The following is an 18922-nucleotide window of genomic DNA, read 5'->3' as shown; positions in this document are numbered from 1 at the left end:
ACAAATGTATTCAGTTACAGCCCTGTTTATTTTCTGTACTTCTGGTGAATTGGCTCTATATTTTCGTTGCTGATCAAATAGCGTTGGTAGTTTAGGTTCAGGATGCCCATTTCTGTCTACCTCACTATGTTATCAGAGAACCCAGGGTTACGTAAGTAACCTAACGCTTTCTCAGCTTCAGTCTGTGACTTTAAGAGAAATGGCGAGGGCTCTTTGCCCTTAGCCGATACTTTTTTTGAGTATCGATACTTTTGACAACCCTACTAACAACATAGTAACAAACTAAAAAGTGATAAAATATTCCCCACAACACACCTGCACACAGTTCATTAACCTATTGTACCCTACCCTATTCTGAGCAGTTTATTGATTTATACATTAATAATAATAATAATAATAATAATAATAATAATAATAATAATAATAGTAAACTTAATTTGTATAGCACCTTTCATACAAATGCAAAAAGAATAAAGTTAATGCTAGTTGAAGACTAAAGTGAAGAGATACATTTTTAACTCAGCTAAAGTCTAAGAGGATTAAAAATGAGACCAATAAGATATAGTAGCATGTTTAAGTAAGAGTGATTTTAGCCTGTACTGGTTTACTCAAAATCTCCTTTATTTACTCTGTGTTCATTTTCAGGACTTTTTGTATTTTTGACCTTTGAAGATGGATACACAGCAAAAATTTTTAATGTCTGTGATATACTAAACAAAGATGATAAACCCATCGCTTGCCTCAGAGATCTGAAGCCAGGAGAACAAGTACTTGCAAGATGGTCTGACAGCAAGTTCTACAATGCCACAGTGGACTTCATTGGAACAGCTGACAAGACAGTGGATGCCAAGAATCCCACAAAGAAGGACATGAAAAAAAGAGATGCAGCTGCTCAAAGATTTTACAACCTTCCATCTCCACCTCAAGCAGGTCAGTCCATCTCTGCACAGGATCACCCAAATACTGTGGAGCACAATGTCATCCAGCCTCCAACTGCCTGGCAAGTGTACCAACCTCCACCTACCGAGTCATCTCTACCTGTCCAGCCACAGCACCAGCCTGTAACTGCCTGGTCACAGTACCATCTTCCAGTTTCCCAGTCATCGCCACATACGCATCAATATTACCAGCGTCCTCCTATCCAGTCACCCCACCAGCATGCATCCACTCTGTCTCCAATCCCACATCGTTCCAGCCTATTGCAGTATCCAAAGCATTACCAACCTCACACGGCACTGCCCACACCTTTAGACCTTGCACAAGAGCAGCCTGTTTTGGCAGATTTGGATCAGCAAAGACAGCCACCAGCTCCTAGTGTAACAGCCAAAGAATCTTTTCTCAAAATGTTGTACAGTCCTAATACACACCAAAAACCTGCTGTTCTTGGGGACCAGAGCCAGACTAGTACATCTGAATATGAGACTTCTTCAAGCTCATCTGCAGATACTTTTATCATCGAGCGTGATCCAATTCCCGAATGTGGAGAACCATGTTTCAGTTCGCCTGAATCAACAGAAGACAGATCATGGAAGCCATGCAGGGCATGCAAGGCAGAGGTGGAAAAATTAGTGGAGGAGAAGGCCAAACTGCAGGATGTGCTATGTGGTATAAGTAAGTACATTTTCTCTCTCTGTTGCAATTAATTCCTTTTTTCTCTCACAGTTTTCCTAAGGTATCCAATTGCTATTCAGTACCATTCACACAAGCACTGTAAAATGAGTTATAATGCAAGTAATGTGGGCAATAATCAAGTGTCTTTAATTGTCCAACATGAAATTGTAATTATGTTTAATATTGATATTTGCAAAGTTCTACTAAATTTTGTTACTTTGGACATTGGGAGTTATTGGGTACTTAAGCTAAAACTTAAAAGCTTTAAACAAATTGGTAAAAATCTTAGCCCATCATGAAATCTTTGGATTGTTTTTTAAACTTGATTGCTGCTGTGTCCCTGTAAGGTAATACATCTTTTGTGTCACAGGTGGTGAGCACCTGGAGGCATTAAAAACTTTTCTGGACAAGGTGGAACAGATCCAACCTCAGGCTGGTGTTTGGGCTCCAAAAAACAGATCTGGGAAGCAAGAGCTGTATCCAGAAAGTGGCCTCTTCTTGTCCTCTACTCGCCTGGCTGCAATCCATGCAGAGGCAAAGAAGGACTGCCTTCGCTTATTCCATCTTCTTTTTGATGAATTCTTTACTGCAGAGGAGTGCAGAAATGCTGTGGCATTTGGAAAACACGGAAAGGTGCCAGATGGGAAGACAGTCCTGGATAAGTTCGAAGTCAGTGGGATTCTAAGTAAGTATATTGCTCATTTGGTAGTTAACAATTTATGGAAACATTGTGGAAAAGTTGTGGAAATTCATTAGTAAAAATGTGTGGGAACCCAATATAGAGAGCCAAAGTCACGCCCACAGTGAATCCCTTGGGACCTTATTTTTGAAAAAATGTGTATGGCAGTGAACTGCAAGAGACAACTAATCTTTTGATCCTGTTTGAATTCTCATGAATTACACATATCAGTTTAAAATATAACTTTACAACTCAAAAAGTCACAGTTACAGCTACTACACACCCAAGAGTTGCCTAAAGCCTGGTTTAGGCTTCTGCGTCGCGTCAACGCCGTACCTACGCCGTCGACGCAGACCCCTACGCGGACCCTACGCCGTAGCCTGACGCGCACCTCCAAAAAATCCTGACTACGCGTCGCGTCGACGCGTAGTGACGTGAACGTCGAGGACTGTGATTGGTCCGTTCAGAACGTAATTTTCGGTTCAGTCGCAGCCCTATGGTCGCAGCACAACAACACCGCCATTTTCAAAGTTTCTGTGGTGAGAGCTACAAGAAAAACTGGACCAAGCCGAAGAAAGAATTATCGAGGAGGTACGCAAGTACGACCACCTCTACAACTCCTCTTCGCGGCAGCAAGAGCCCCCCGAAACCATACAAAGACACAGCCGCACCCCCCTAGCGGCTTGGCGGTGAATTGCGGAGCAACGCGTTCCCTCGACGCAGAACTACGAATGCTCAGTGACGGCGTAGGGTGTACGCCGTAGGTACGGCGTCGCCGCGACACCGAAGCCTAAACCAAGCTTAAGTAACGTCATGCTGCCGAAGCTAGCGTTAACACGATACCTTGTGTGTTTTGTTACAACATGTAGTCACATGTACATTGTACATTGAGTTTTGCTTGTTCTTTGCTTCCTAGCTGAAAAGGAACAGGAGTCGCTGCATAAACACATCAGCTAAGACACATTTGTGCATGAAACAGCTAGGTTGATACTATTGACATATAATAAATGTGTGGTGGCCTGGGAAAACCATTCTGACATTTTCATTTTTTGATATTTCTATAAATTAGAAGTTCTCATCTATTCATAACTGTTTGAATGACTGAGATAGCCATGTCATGAGCATTTTGATCTACCATATGTCAAGAACTTAAAAGTGAGAAAAATGGCTTTTAACATTCCACAGGATTCCTCCGCTATGTCTCGACGTCCTTAATCTTATTGTCCCTATTGGATGCTGGAAAGTAAACAGGAAGTGTATTGGTAACATGTGAGGGTATGTTTGCTGGCCGGCACATCTTATAGTTAAGCCTTTTTAAAGTTTTTGCTTGCAACAAGTTTGTAATATCGCCCAGGAATAACATAAGTGGATGTAGGCGATCATTTTCGATGGATTTGCAGATGGATAGCTGACCAGACTGACAGCTACATGTAACGTTAACTTCCTCAGTCATGTAAGTGATCCTACTCGGCTTTTTATGCAACACACCTGTTATTACTGGCATGTTGTGGTCTGTTTGACTGCTTGTGTGACTTTTATCGACTGGTTATGTATTTCCCTGGGCTTCTTATAACAGTTAGTCTGCTTGTCTGATTCACGGTATGCAAGGGACAGACTGGCAGTGTCGCGTTAATTTGTTGAGAAGGAATCCGTTTGTGTGTGTCTTCTAGTTAAGATTTTATTAGTTTATGCTTATGTTGTGAGCATCAGTAAACTGGGAATAACAGGTGGATGTATAATCTGTCCTCTCCTCTTGCTCTCTCGTTTTGTTCGCGAACTAGCCTCCACAAAAATATTAAAATAAGTACTTTCCCTTTTGTTTTCTTAAAATATTTATTCACCATGATGTAGTTAGTACGATGTTGAAAGTATCAGGATCGCACAAAATATCAAAATAGACAAAATCCCATTTTTCAATCTGTTTTGGCTCTTTGCCACAAATGAACATCAGCGACATCCAATGGGTTTTCCCAGACCACCACACATATTGTGTAAGATGAGACATTTAGTTTACTGACCGGTTTCACTTACTTCACTATTTTCATGCTTATTTTTCTTTAATCAGAACACATTTTGTAGAGATATAAATAAGCAAACATCATGTGTAATTCATGACACAATTCATGGGATGAGAAGTTAAGTTGTCTATCGCTGTTCACTGCCATACACATAGGGGTATCACATTCTCCAAATGCTTGATTTGATTCTTTTTTTAAGGTCGCGATTCAGTTAGATTCTTGCTCTTTTTTCCCCTTTTAGCAAAGATGGCTATGCCACTTTTAGATTAGTCTAATCTAGAATCGTTGGTTTTATGCCATGATAACTAATTTAGTTTTTAATATTATAAAAGATGGTCTACATGATGTCATGAATGATATTTATAATAATTAATAATATAATTTTACTTGACAACTAATCAACTAATAGTTGCAGCTCCAGAAAATCAGTTTTAACATCAACATAAGTTTTTGTTTTTCAACAATGCTTCATCTTCCTCAAGTGCTGCTTAACATGCATCCAACCATCAACTTTTTCAATCTAAATAAGCACAAATTATTTTCAAAAATTAATTTGTTCTAATTCTAGTTTTTATTTCCAGTTTGTTTTTCCCTAGTTCTTCTGCCCCTTCTCACATTCATCACAGTATCTGGCCAAATTTGGCATAGTTTCTGAAGTGTTGGAACCCCATGTATCACATAGCTATATTTAATGTGATTTTTTTCAGTGTCCTCACAGTTTTACTGAATTTCCTCATGTGTGAACCAGAGAGATATTACAATGTGAATTTTGTGATATCAGGATAAAAAAAGTTCTTAATACTGTTGTGGTAACTGCTGTTACATTATTTGTGCTTTCTTTGCTTTCTTTTATTCTTGCAGCTTACATCATGCGCTGTAGTACACTGGATGGTTGGACACCGGTTGAGAAAAGTAAGGTCAAAAAAGCCTTCATAAACAACACAACACTGTAAATTATTGGATGTGGCATACCGAGAGACATTTGTTGAAATTACCGTGTTCCAAAAAAAAAGCCCTTGTATGCAAATGCTGCATGTTGGCCTTTAAGACCCTCAAGTTGTTCAATGTTGTGCGTTGTTGTAAAGCTGTGCTGACACTGCTTAGAACACTGTTAGACACTGTTAGTGTTTTAAAAACACAATTTTACTGAAAAGAGGCACATTTATAGTTAAGATTTTATAATTACAATGTTAGAATAGCTTTTGCTGTCTTTAAAGCGATATTCATCGTCATTGTACATGAAAATTGAGTACTCCTGTGTTGAATTTGAATCAAGATTCAGATTCAGATTTCTTTATTCATCCCAAAAGGGAAATTAATTTGTCTGTCAGCTCATCTGCCATTTGCTATAGAATTACAAAGCCTGATGGCTGTGGGTAGATCTTCTGTATCCCTCTGTCCTGCACTGAAAAGAAAGGAGTATCCACCACCGTAGTTTCTTTGGTCCATCAAGATGAAGTGGATGATTTGTGTTGTTTAGAATGATGAATCCAGTCAGGTGGTAGGAGTCTCCTGATATTATTAGTATTATAAGTGCCTCAGCTGTGTGTGTGTGTGTGTGTGTGTGTGTGTGTGTGTCTGTCTGTCTGTCTGTGTGCGTGTGCGAGAGGGAGAGTGAGTGAGAGACTCACATATTGCTCCATAGTAGCTCCGGTATTGCTCAAAAGGAGAAATAAAGAAGTCATTAAAAACACTGAATTGAGATTAACAAGGTGTCTCCCTTAAGTCTCAAGTATGACTCCCTCTAGTTATTCTGTCTCACCTATTTCTCCTAGTGAATTTTAGGAGAAACATATGAGAAACATTTTAGACAAAACAGAAACTAAAATGAGGCTTAGATGAGACTCTCAAATTTGTCTCCCAAGCTATAGAAGAGCAAGCTTTGAGCAGTAAAATTTTCCTCTGGAATGATCCCTTCTCGGGCCAGTCAAAGATTGTCCACAGGGTGTTAGCCTCCCCCCCTTCCCAGTAGATGGCTTACTGTACCTTCCCTTCCAAAGTATCTCTGAGCCTTATGATTGTTGATTGTTAGTCTGAGGTTGAATGAATTGGAGAAGTGTATATGGGCACTTATTATGTCATCAGTGGAGGGTTTGTGATAAGCGCTGCACTTCATGAGTTCTTCATTGAACGGGCCCTCTGGCTTGACGGGGCACACTGTGAGTGTGTTATTCATTCAAGGTGTTGCTTGTGAGTACGGTGGGATTCGTCTTACACCGTGGTGTTAGTGTTTACAGGAGTCCGTTTCATCATTGGATGTGTTTGGGAATTTTGCCGACTTCAGGGGAGGAGAGTGTAACAAGGCTATTATTGATTATTGAAGTTCACCAAAATTCATTAATATGTTCACTCACTCTTCCTTTAATTTGCTATTAAGTTATTTGTTATTTTATTTGTTAAGGAAATAGATATAGTAGATACACATATCCTATAACTGTAAGGCTTTGAAAACAGCGCCCTCATGTGGCGGTGGAGGTAATTATAGAGATCCGTCAGCTCGCCCCTTTGTTTGCTGATGATCTCATCGACGGTACATTCTAAAAATAGCTCCGTGATTTGTTTCAAATACTAAGCTATAAAAGTAACTTCACATTATTCAGAATGCATATAAAGTGACATAAGTGGTCTTACCACATCTTGTGACTGTTGCAGGATTGTCATTTTGTGTTTAAATCGTTCTGTTGAGTGAAGTTTGTTTGCTAAGTGTTAGCAGCTAGCCGTCTAATGCCTCATGCACTGTGTTTACGGATGAACTGCGCAGCTAATTTAAGTACAGCGTCTGCTTCATTGTGTTAACTGTATTCTTATGGCAATGTGTAGGGGCTGGAGCTGTACTGTATGTTTGCGACCACCACCAACCACATTTCTGTGTTTGTTTGACAGGTATGTTTATATTTTTTTGTTCAAAGGAATTTTGTAATTTGCTAATTGTTTTGGACGCTGTAGAGCATTTGCATAGAAAAGTAAAATATTTTGCATATAAAAAAAAAAAAACTGAAAACAGGTTCATAGCAGGTTAGGTGATATAATGAGATGTTACATGGAAAGGAAGACTGCACATTTGTATTAGTGGACTTTTATTTTGTAATGCAAATGTATTTTTATTCTTTCAACAAAACTATACGATCACACTGTAAAGGAGTTGTAAGCCCTTTGTTTGCTGATGATCTCAACGATGGGGCTGGAGCTGTACTGTATGTTTGCCACCACCACCAACCACATGTCTGTGTTTGTTTGACAGCTGTGTGTGGAGAAGTAAATGCTGTGAACCTGACCAAAAAGTCGCCGCATGATTCCTTCAGTCCATCAACATAGATCGAAAAAGTGGGGTTACACATCCACTGTCATTGTTACTGTAATTACATTTCCGTCTGTCTCTCTCTGTCTGCATTTCTGTCTGTCTCTCTCTCTCTCTGTCTCACCCTCTCTCTCTTGCACTTCCTCTCTTACCCAACCAGTTGAGGCAAATAGCCACCCACTCAGAGCCTGGTTCTGCCTGAGGTTTCTGCCAGTTAAAAGGAAGTTTTTCCTCACCACTGTCGCCAAGTGCTTGCTCATGAGGGAATTGTTAGGTCTCTGTAGATAAAAGAGCTCGGCCTGTACCAGCTGTATATGGAAAGTGTCCTGAGACAACTTTGTTGTGATTTGGTGCTATACAAATAAAATTGAATTGAATTGAAGATGAGCCAGCCTGAGCCAGCCCAGAAAGTGATTCTAGACTTAAAAGATATTGTAGAGCTGGTTGTGGCACCTGTCCATTGTGAGGAGTCTGTGGCATATTTAGATCAGGCACTCCAGCCAAAACATCACTTCCTCAAGCATTATCCAGAAATGATAAAGCTGTTCAGCCCCATTGTGATGTTTTGGACGATACATTTTGAGGCCAAGCACAGTTGTTTCAAACAAGTTGTCAGGCACACAAAGTGTTTCGTCTGTCTCTCTGTCTGTGTGTGTGCATCTGTCTGTGTGTCTCTGTCTCTGTGTGTGTGTGTGTGTGTGTGTGTGTGTGTGTGTGTGTGTGTGTTTGTGTTTCTGTCTCTCTGTCTCTGTGTGTGTGTCTGTGTGTGTGTCTCTGTCTCTGTGTGTGTGTGTGTGTGTGTGTGTTTGTCTCTCTCTCTGTCTGTGTGTTTCTGTCTCTCTCTGTGTGTAGGAGCCGCATTTAAGTTTTTATGTTGTACATTATTTACTTCATTTGTTCTATTTTGGGCATTGCACGAGAGTGCATCTTCTACAGGTGGTGGCGGTGCCACCCTTTAAATGACTGCTGGAAGAGCATGATGGGGAGAAGGCGGGCCAGCAGATACCATCATTGACCGCCCAGTCTGTGAAGGGAGTGAACATGCTGTGCGTGACGCTTTGGCCTGAAACCTGCTGCGGCTATTCCCTTTGTCTTATGGTCTTTAAAACATTTGTATCTTTATTTTTTGCATTGTCTTTTTGGATTCTTGGATTCTTTTTGGACACAAACTGCGAGTCTGACACTGCCTCACCTGCTTTCTCCGTGTGGCACAAACATAAAGGAAAATAGGATTTAGCGGTTAAAGGAAAAACCAAAACCTTTTTTTTGCCGCTACAGTGTGTGTGTCTCTGTCTCTCTCTCTGTCTGCGTGTGTCTATGTGTTTCTGTCTGCCTGTCTGTCTGTCTGTGTGTTTCTGTCTCTCTGTCTGTGTGTGTGTGTGTGTGTGTGTGTGTGTGTGTGTGTGTGTGTGTGTGTGTGTCTGTGTCTGTGTGTGTCTGTGTGTTTCTGTTGTGGTGTACTGAAACCGAAGTTCCAAGCCACATGGACCAAAAATCAAAGTTTCAGCTGTGTTCAATAGTTCAGAAAAATCTTCTTGTGTTCAGTAAAAATCAGCAGGAGTCAGAAGTCTGGAAGCAAAGACTTTAATGCCAGGTAATTAAAGGAGTCACTGTTCAGGAATGCACAGGTAGCAGACCAGAAGAGCACTGATTTGAGATGATCTGGGCGCTCTGTCTTTTATTCAGTTTTTTTTTTTTTCTCCATGCCTTTGGGGCGTCCTTTAAGTATTGTCCAATAGTTATGACTTGATACACCATTAATCTTTTGGCAGCTGTCCAACCTGGTTTTCTCTTTCTTCCTTATCTTAATGCTGACAGCCTCAGGGCACACCCTTTTTTCTTTTTATCAGTTTCTTCACAATTTACACAATTATTTCTCAACCGTCTTCTATGCTGTTTTTTAAAAAGGAATAACAAAGCATAATAAAGAGTGATAAGAGCATAATACAAATTAGTATTGTCATTAAGTGCATTTTAGGATTATGTCAAAAACATGGTGAGATTATAAGAACAATCAATTCATTGGTAGTTATAGTAAAGCACATAATTACGAGTTATAGAGAGTGCATGATTGTAAGGCATTAGCTTGTGATCTTAATGTGCTCTTTAAGTTTTCACACAGAGCTCAATATATGTTTTGGTTATGTCATACTCTCACTATGACAATACTTCAATTTCATCACATATCTGTCAGAAAATTATACTACACTGTCTGTGTGTGTGTGTGTGTGTGTGTGTGTGTGTGTGTGTGTGTGTGTGTGTCTCTCTGTCTGTGTGTGTCTCTGTGTTTCTGACTCTCTGTGTGTGTGTTTCTGTCTCTCTCTCTGTCTGTGTGTGTCTATGTGTTTCTATCTCTCTTTCTCTCTCTGTGTGTCTCTGTTGCAGCTCAGACTCGGGGGTGCGCTTGTTTTGTCCACATGTAGGTGTGGGTGTGTTGTCTGTCATTCCAGCAGCCATACACTGGTCTCATGTTGGACGGGGTGAAGATGGTGGAGAGCCAGAGCCACTGGAGGCCCCTGCTGGCCCTGGCAGTACACATCACTAGGCGGGACTGGGGGGGGGGGGGGGGGGGTGGAGGACGGTGCTGAGTGGCCCGCTGGGAATGGACCAGGCTCAGATCTGGGAACTCCTGGGGCCTTTCTCAATATGCATTCTTCTCTGTACTTGTGTTCTTGTGTACTTGAGAAATGTCATCAGTCTCAGTCCAAGTACTGTTCCAATTCAAAAGGCCGCATCTCACCAAGTACAGTCAAATACCCGGATGTGTTCTTGCCCCTCCCATTTTATCAAGGATGCATCGGGTGGTGACTTGTGTGGACTCGGGGCAGCCAAGTATCCCAGAATGCATTTCGTAGCAACGATGGCGGAGGAGAGGACTCACAACTGTAAAGTTACAACTTTCGAAATACTACTGTTTTAGTAGTATAGAATGTTTTAAGATTATTTTATGTGAGAAAGTGGATGTTAAAACTTAAAATCTGTGGTCGATTCATCACGATAGCGCGTAGTTTAAAATTTGCTCCAAAGTTTTCGGAGATAACCGGAAGACGAGCTGAGATGGTGACATCATCAAGTACGCTGCCGTCCCAATGCAGAATGACCATCCTGCATCCTTCCGTCCTGGAGAGACTGTACTCCCAGGTCGAACTTGCTAAGTCTGAACTGCCAAGTTCATAAGTCCGAACTTGGCGTACTTGGTATTGAGAAATGACCCTGGAGTCTGGAGAGAGGTTTTGCCACGGCGTGGTGGTAGGTGGGAGATGACATCACTGTCCTCAGGTGTTCTTGGTACCTGAAGGCATCACCTGGCCAAATCTCTTTCAGGATTGGTCGATGTGGGAGAGACATGGCTGTGCTCCGCCTCCCTGCAGGAGAAGGAGCTTGAGCACCTGGAGTGGTCAGCTGTCCTGATTGGTCTGCAGGACAAACACCTTACTCACCTGTCTAACCCATGCTGGCTCAAGGATCCACTGAGCACCCGAGGGGGTCACGACCTCTGGACTGCGGAGATCCCCAGTGAACTCTTACCAATGTCTGTGTGTTTCTGTCTGTCTGTCTGTGTGTGTGTGTTTCTGTCTCTCTGTCTGTGCATGTGTCTCTGTCTCTCTGTCTGTGCGTGTGTGTCTGTGTGTGTGTGTCTGTGTGTGTGTGTGTCTGTGTGTTTCCGTCTCTCAGTCTATGTGTGTGTGTGTGTGGGAGGAGTGGATGGCGGTGCTGAGTGGCCTGCTGGGAATGGACCAGGCTCAGATCCGGGAACTCCTGGAATCTGGAGAGAGGTTTGGCCGCGGCATGGTGGCAGGCAGGAGATGACGTCACTGTCCTCAGGTGTTCCTGATAGTTCATAAGGTACCTGAAGGCATGACCTGTCCAAATCTTTTTCAGGATTGGTCAATGTGGGAGGGACATGCTTGCGCCCTGCAGGAGGAGGAGCTTGAGCACCTGGAGCGGTCAGCTGTCCTGATTGGTCTGCAGGGCAAACACCTTGCTTGCCCCTTGTCTAACCCACATTGGCTCAAGGATCCACTGAGCACCCGAGGGGGTCGTGACCCCTGGACTGTGGAGATCCCCAGTGAACTCTTACCAGTGTCTGTGTGTGTCTGTGTTTCTGTCTCTCTGTCTGTGCATGTGTCTCTGTCTCTCTGTCTGTGCGTGTGTGTGTTTCTGTCTCTGTGTGTGTGTGTCTGTGTGTTTCTGTCTCTCTGTGTGTGTCTGTGTGTTTCTGTCTCTCTGTCTGTGTGTGTGGGAGGAGTGGAGGGCGGTGCTGAGCGGCCCGCTGGGAATGGACCAGGCTCAGATCCGGGAACTCCTGGAATCTGGAGAGAGGTGTGGCCACGGCATGGTGGCAGGCGGGAGATGATGTCACTGTCCTCAGGTGTTCCTGATAGTTCATAAGGTACCTGAAGGCATGACCTGTCCAAATCTTTTTCAGGATTGGTCAATGTGGGAGAGACATGGCTGTGCCCCACCTCCCTGCAGGAGGAGGAGCTTGAGCACCTGGAGCGGTCAGCTGTCCTGATTGGTCTGCAGGGCAAACACCTTGCTTGCCCCTTGTCTAACCCACATTGGCTCAAGGATTCACTGAGCACCCGAGGGGGTCGTGACCCCTGGACTGTGGAGATCCCCAATGAACTTTTACCATGACAACCACGCACACATCGGTGTTGGTTTGGTCCAGACTGTAAAGATGGCAGACAGGTACTGCCACTTCGCTCAGGTGACGTGATTCAGAAGCTGTGTCCCAATTCAGGGGCTGCATCCTTCGGAGGATGGATTTGAAGGCCGATTACGTCATAACGCTGCGCGAAGGCTGTCCCAATTCGTCCAAATTCGAAGGATCCTCCAAATGCAGCCGACAAATGCGTCCTCCTTTTCCCTGTATTCGGAGGATGCGTCGCTACTTTTCTTCTCGGCCTCCCATATCCCAAGATGCTTTGCGCACCGATAGTTTTTTTTAATAATGGCGACCTGTTGATATGAGGAGCTCAGTTAACAGTTAGCCTTATAAACCCTTCACTTACAAATGTTACAAGCTCGCATGTCAACTAATATCTTATTTTGGGTGAATACTCAATTGTGATTGGCTGCAGGGTGTCCGTTAAAAAGTGTTGTAGGACAACTATAAAAAAGTTACGGTCAAATAGCCTGATTGTTCTAAATTTTTGCGCTGGCTCAAATGCTAGTTGGTAACTGTGGCAATAGAAACTCAGAACATACGTTATTTCACAGTTTATTTATCACAACAGCAAGACAGTAGACAACATGAGTGGTTTTATAGTTTCCTTTAACCACATTTAATGATCAGAGTGAATGGTGGATAATATTTCTTGCAATGAAAATGATTTAGGAAACTATCTGTGGACTTTGAGTCGTTGAAACAAAATTTGGCATCATCCTCTGGACACACACAAGCGGTAAGAGGTGCACTTGCCCTCTGAAATGATACTTTGTATCACGTAACATAACGTTAAGCAATCATGTCACTTCCCTCCACTGATTAGGCCTAATATAACAGTTGCGCCGACCGAGCTGCAGGTTCTGTGGCCAGAGCCGGTTACCTTGGCAACGCGTCACAACGAGCAATATTAAATAGTCCACTCAGCCGCATCTTGTGAAAAACTTACGATTTTAACGGTAAAAAAAACAACATTAACGTATTAATAATTGATTTAATATTTATTTCTTTTGTAAGGGACCATGGTATAAACGGGATAATGCCCTTCGAGGTGTCCATTATCAGAAATGAATGGACGAAGCGGAGGCGTGAACCGTCCGACGCGAAGCTGTGAAGATATTCACATCAGGTGCATTTGTAAGTTGTATAATAAGCTACATTTCGCACCTCTTACAAGCGATAGGAGCTGTACGGGCGCATCTCTGCACCCCGTGCGTGTGTTTTTCCCGGGTTAGGAGGGAAGAAGTTATGACGTCGTGACGCAATCAGGAAATACTCCGAAGGCTAGACCGTCCCATTTAGCGATAGTTGATGCGGCCGACGGAGGATCCTCTGAAGGACCCAGCCTCCGGGGACCGCGTAGGCTGGGTCCTCCAAAGGATGCAGCCGCTGAATTGGGACACAGCTAGAGACAGTCAGTAGTAATCAGGGCGGAGCTGTGGTATCAAGGTCCTGCCCACACACCCAGCTGAGCACGATCAGTTGCTAATCATGACATAAAACCCAAAAGTCATATAAAAACACGTATGTATGAGGGAGCAGAGCTTATGACTGACAGACTCCACAATACCACCTTAAGGAGTGTCAACTGTTCGTGCCAGAGTTTTAAGGTGTTTTTGTTTGTTTGACATGAAGGAGCTCCACATTCACACTGTTGTAAACATCTTAAATCTTGTTTTGTCAATAAAATTTTTAAACAAAGCTCATTTTCTTTCCTCTGTGTCGTCATGTGACCCAGTGCCCTGGTCCCGATCAGGGTTTTACAGGATCCTGGTCCCAGTGCAAATAAACAGTGAGTCATCGTTTGCTGCTGAAACAAACTTTATTTGCAGAAACACAAACAAAAAAACATCCCTTATCAATAACAGGGACTGACACTGGCTGAGGTTTACTATAGCTAGTTAAACAAAAGACTCAACAGATTTAATGTTTGAAATAGGAAGTCACTGACACAGATGTGAAACTTGATGGTTGTCAATAAAGATTTCTGGCACTTATTGAAAAAAATACAGGCAATTTAGCCGTGAGCTAACAGTTATCATGTACAAAAGTCTGCACTGTAAAATGTGATTTTGCCTGTTTGTTATTTTAACCTATTATCCTATGTCAGCAGGACAAATGATTACTGAGGTTGTTATAATAACATGAAATTACTAGTTAAAAATGTCTCAACTACAAAATAAATGCTAAATTGAAAATTCAGGTCCAACTGAATTATTAATGTGTCAACCTGACTTCCCTGAAACCTGGAAGCCGCATGGATGTTGGGAGGCCGTTGTCTGCAACATCTTGTTTCATTAACATACTTTACTCAGTGAATTTTTGGTGAGTTTTCTTTTGTTTTTCTGTCGAGTTTAGATATGATTTGTGGTGGTTTAACAAGGCAATGTTAATTAAGCTAGTCTTTGATAATTGCATGAGAGAAACTTGAATTCAGAAGGTGTACTGTTGTATTTTTCTGTTTGATAAGAAAGTGTACGGATATTTCATTTCTTGACGTGAATTTATGTTTATCAGACTAAGTTGAGAACGCTTGTGGGACGTAACGTTAACAAGCTCGCTGTGGGGGGAGGGGGGCGGGTGCGCGCTGTACACCTGCAGTCGAAAAAATTTAACATGTCTAGTCAACTGTTAGTCTAGAAGTAAAAAGAAACAATTAAGCACGTGTGTATTAATGGCCATTTAAACTGCTAACTGTTTGCCGAGTGTGGCTAATGTTAGCAATGCTATAGCACCAGCAGCCTCCTTTTCTTGCTAACGTTACATCAGGGGTCGGCAACCTTTGGCGGTTGGCACGCCACGGCATAATCATGGCACGGTGGCACCTCCACCGCTAAATTTCTCACCGCCACCAGCTCACGAGTCACTGTTTTTTTTTTTTTTGTTGTTGTTTGTTTTTTTTAGGCTTTCTGCGCTGTTATTGTTGTATTATATCTGTATATATACATATATATCTGTTGTATTTTTTTCTATTAAACAAGGAAAGTAAGCATCTGAATATTTCATTTCTTGACGTTTTGTAAATAATGTTTATTAGACTAATTAAGTTGAGAAAACTTGTGGTGGGGGCACGGGTGTGTGCTGCATACCTGCAGTGGAAAAATTTTAATGTCTAGTCAGCTAGTCTAAAAGTAAAAAATAAAATAAAGTTGAGCAAACTGAGCACAATTTCTTTAACAAGATTTAAAACATCTGACTAGCAAGTTAAGCACCATTTAACCAACTAGTCACGCATATCCCTAGTAAATGCCAGAGTCAGTGCATTATACTAGCGGTTCTTAACCTGGGGGTCAGAATATCACAGGTTGTTGTGAGGGGATCACAGGAGATTGTAGAAAGGGTGCTAGAATAAGTAATATGAAATCAAAATCAAAGCTCAGAAAAGTATTGTTTAAAGTCGAAACAGAAAAAAAGGCTCAAGATTGTAATAGCATTCATAACTGAGTGGTTTTTTTTTTTTTTTTTTGGTATAATCTTTTTCCATAGGTCTACATGATGACAACTGTGGCTTTTTCTTCTGCCCTTTGTTTCTTCTTTGTTATTTTTTTTATGTTGAATGAAGTGGACTTGTAAACTTTGTACTTTTTTTGTGGAAATCGTAAGAGAATCATTGAACATTACCAAAGTAGCCACAGACATTACGGAGTCCACTACCCTGCATATTCGAAGACTGTGCACAGTATTTCAGATCTAAAAATCCTTGGAGGTCCACTTGAGAGATCATGGGCTCATAGAAAGGAGTAGTGGACTTGTTGGCTTTAAAGTAAAATGCTTATTGTGTGACTTTGAGGAGGCAGTCGGCCTAAAACAATATATTTCTCATCTTGGGAAGCACCTGAGGAATAGGGAGACTGTTACCTGTCCTTTTAATCACTGTCTTTTCAAATCAAACATTTTCTCTAGTTTTACATTACATAAATCTCGTTGTCACCCACATTGTACTTTAAAAGACTTAAAGACAGAGATTACTGTCCAAGAACGTGAATTGGCAGAATGTGAAACAGCTGAATCACAGTCACATGTTGCTGACAATGATTTTCATGAGCCACTTGAGGATAATTCTGATAATGAACCGGAGTACCATGACACCACTGAAAAAATTCAGGAAACGCTTGCATTGTTACTTCTGTGAATGCAAGCAGTCCTGCATGTTTCCACATTAGCCACTCAAGAAATAGTCAGTGAATTTTATGACACTGCGATCGGCTGGCGACCGGTTCAGGGTGTACCCCGCCTCTCGCCCATTGCCAGCTGGGATAGGCTCCAGCCCCCCGCAACCCCGAAATGGGATGCGCGGGTACAGAAGATGAATGAATGAATGAATGAATGAATGAATTTTATGACATTGGTGTTTTGATTGGTGAACTAAATGAGTATACAGTAAGAAAGGTCTTAAGGCAGCACAGTTGTAATGTTGATGAAAACACTGTAACTTTGGTATCAGATGCCTTCTACAGCCTCAATCCACTCAGCTCCATTTCCCAGAGTGGGTGTCTGGGATCAGATCAAAAAAGGTTGTCCTATTTCAAAGAAAAATTTGGTGTCATAGACCCAGTTGAGTATGTTTTAGACTTGCCATTAAAGAAAACCTTTGTTTATGTCCCAGTTCTAAAAACGCTGCAATGATTGTTAAGTAGGGGTGATGTTATTGACAAAGTTTTAGAAGAAGCCAATACAGAATCACTACATGGTCATTACAAGACCACATTTGATGGATCATATTTCAAAGAGAACCCACTTATGTCTGGGAAAGATCAGACAATTTCTTAAGCTCTATATATTGATGATTTTGAAGTCTGTAACCCTTTAGGCACCTCAAGAAAAAAACATAAATTGTGCGCAATATACTGGGTAATAGCAAATTTACCTGTTAAATACAGATCATCATTGTCTAGCATATATCTTGCTGTCTTGTGTAAAAGTGTTGATGCTAAAACATTTGGATATGACAGGATTGTAGAAGCACTTTTGAGAGATCTCCAACTGCTTGAAAACCCAGGGATTTACATTAGCAGGTTTGGAACCAGTGTTGATGATGAACCAGTGTCCTCCTGACTTTTTATATGACCTTCTAGAGGGTATTTTTCCTTTTGAGCTCGGTTTGTGTTTGAAAAAATTCACTCGACAGAAGTACTTCACACTGAATTATTTGAACACTGCCATACAACGCTTCCCCTAGAAATTTTCTGACAGAGTTAACCGTCCATAGAAAATTCCAGAAAAAGTACTTTTGAGTGAAACTATTAGAGGTAACAGCCATGAAAATTGGACTCTTGAGGTTGCTGCCTCTGCTCATAGGTGTTGTTCCTGAAGATACTGATGCATGGTCTGTAATTCTGGAACTTAAAGACATTGTGGAACTTTTGGCATCCTCTACTTTTACAATGAAAGCTTGTGTTACCTTGATGCCAAAATAAGTGAGGACAGAAAACTGTCACTGATTGTGTTTCTGGGGCTGAAACTCAAACCTAAACACCATTTTCTGGAGCATTATGCTCATTTAATCCGCTGCTTTGGACCACTGGTTGATTTTTGGACATTACATTTTGAAGCTAAGCATAGCTTTTTCAAGAAAGTGGTTTGTGATGTCAATAATTTCAAAAACATTCCATTGACTCTGTCCCTCAGACACAAGCTTATGTTGGTGTACTACCTGGACATGCCCAGCCTGTTTAAACCAACAGTGGAAGTAAAAGGAGTATCAAATGTTCCCCTGGACATTGTGGCTTCCTCTGTCAAGCAAGTGAATGAGAAGAAATGGAGAACTCTGAGCAGTGTATCTCTGGCCACAACCGCATACATACATGGAACAAGGTACACCAAGGGAATGTTCGTGTCGGTTGGAAGCACAAGTGGACTTCCTGATTTTTCTAAGATTGTCCATGTGTTGCTTGTATGCAACAAGCTATTCTTTCTTCCTGAACCTTTCTCAGCGTGGTATTTGGAGCACCTCAGATGTTACGAGATGCTCATCTGATGGTAGCTGAACCTGAAGACCTGAACCACTACATTCCATTGTCAGCGTATACTGTGCAAGGCTGACTCGTGATTTCACCGAAGGCGTTTCTTGTACATTAAGGTATTGTTTTTTAGCTCATAAGCCCCCGACTTTTGCACCCAAGTTTTTCAGTTTGTTAAAAATGTAATTTTATTTTTTTACAGTTGGAGTTTGGAGCATCAGCTTACAGCTTCTGTCTTGTCTTTAACAATAAAGGTATGTTATAACAGTTTGTTACAGTTCAGTAATTAAGTGATATTCATGGAATGACATACATCTGGGACACACTGCCTACCTGAGCAGTACATGTGCATCACAGAACCTCTTTTCATTTCAGTACACATATTAACAAATACGAGTTCAGGATGATACCTCCATGTATATACAAATAACCAAGACACTTCAAAGACCATAATATCATAATATGAATACTATTGAAGAAGAAGAATCAGAGGGACAATCCCCTTTATTCGTCACACAGATACATGCCCATATCATGCCCACACACGCCCATGCACTGGTGAAATTTAACTTCCGCCTTTAACCCATCCTGGTCGTCCTTCCTCCGCGGCAGACCAGGAGCGGTGGGCTGCCATCCAACCGGCGCCCGGGAACCCAGTTCCTTTGTCACCATTGGTCAGGTGGT

The sequence above is a fragment of the Chaetodon auriga genome, chromosome 2 (assembly GCF_051107435.1).
Source record: "Chaetodon auriga isolate fChaAug3 chromosome 2, fChaAug3.hap1, whole genome shotgun sequence".
In the NCBI taxonomy this organism is placed as follows: Eukaryota; Metazoa; Chordata; class Actinopteri; order Chaetodontiformes; family Chaetodontidae; genus Chaetodon; species Chaetodon auriga.
The sequence above is the reverse complement of the archived record's forward strand: the minus strand, read 5'-3'. Positions refer to the sequence as shown.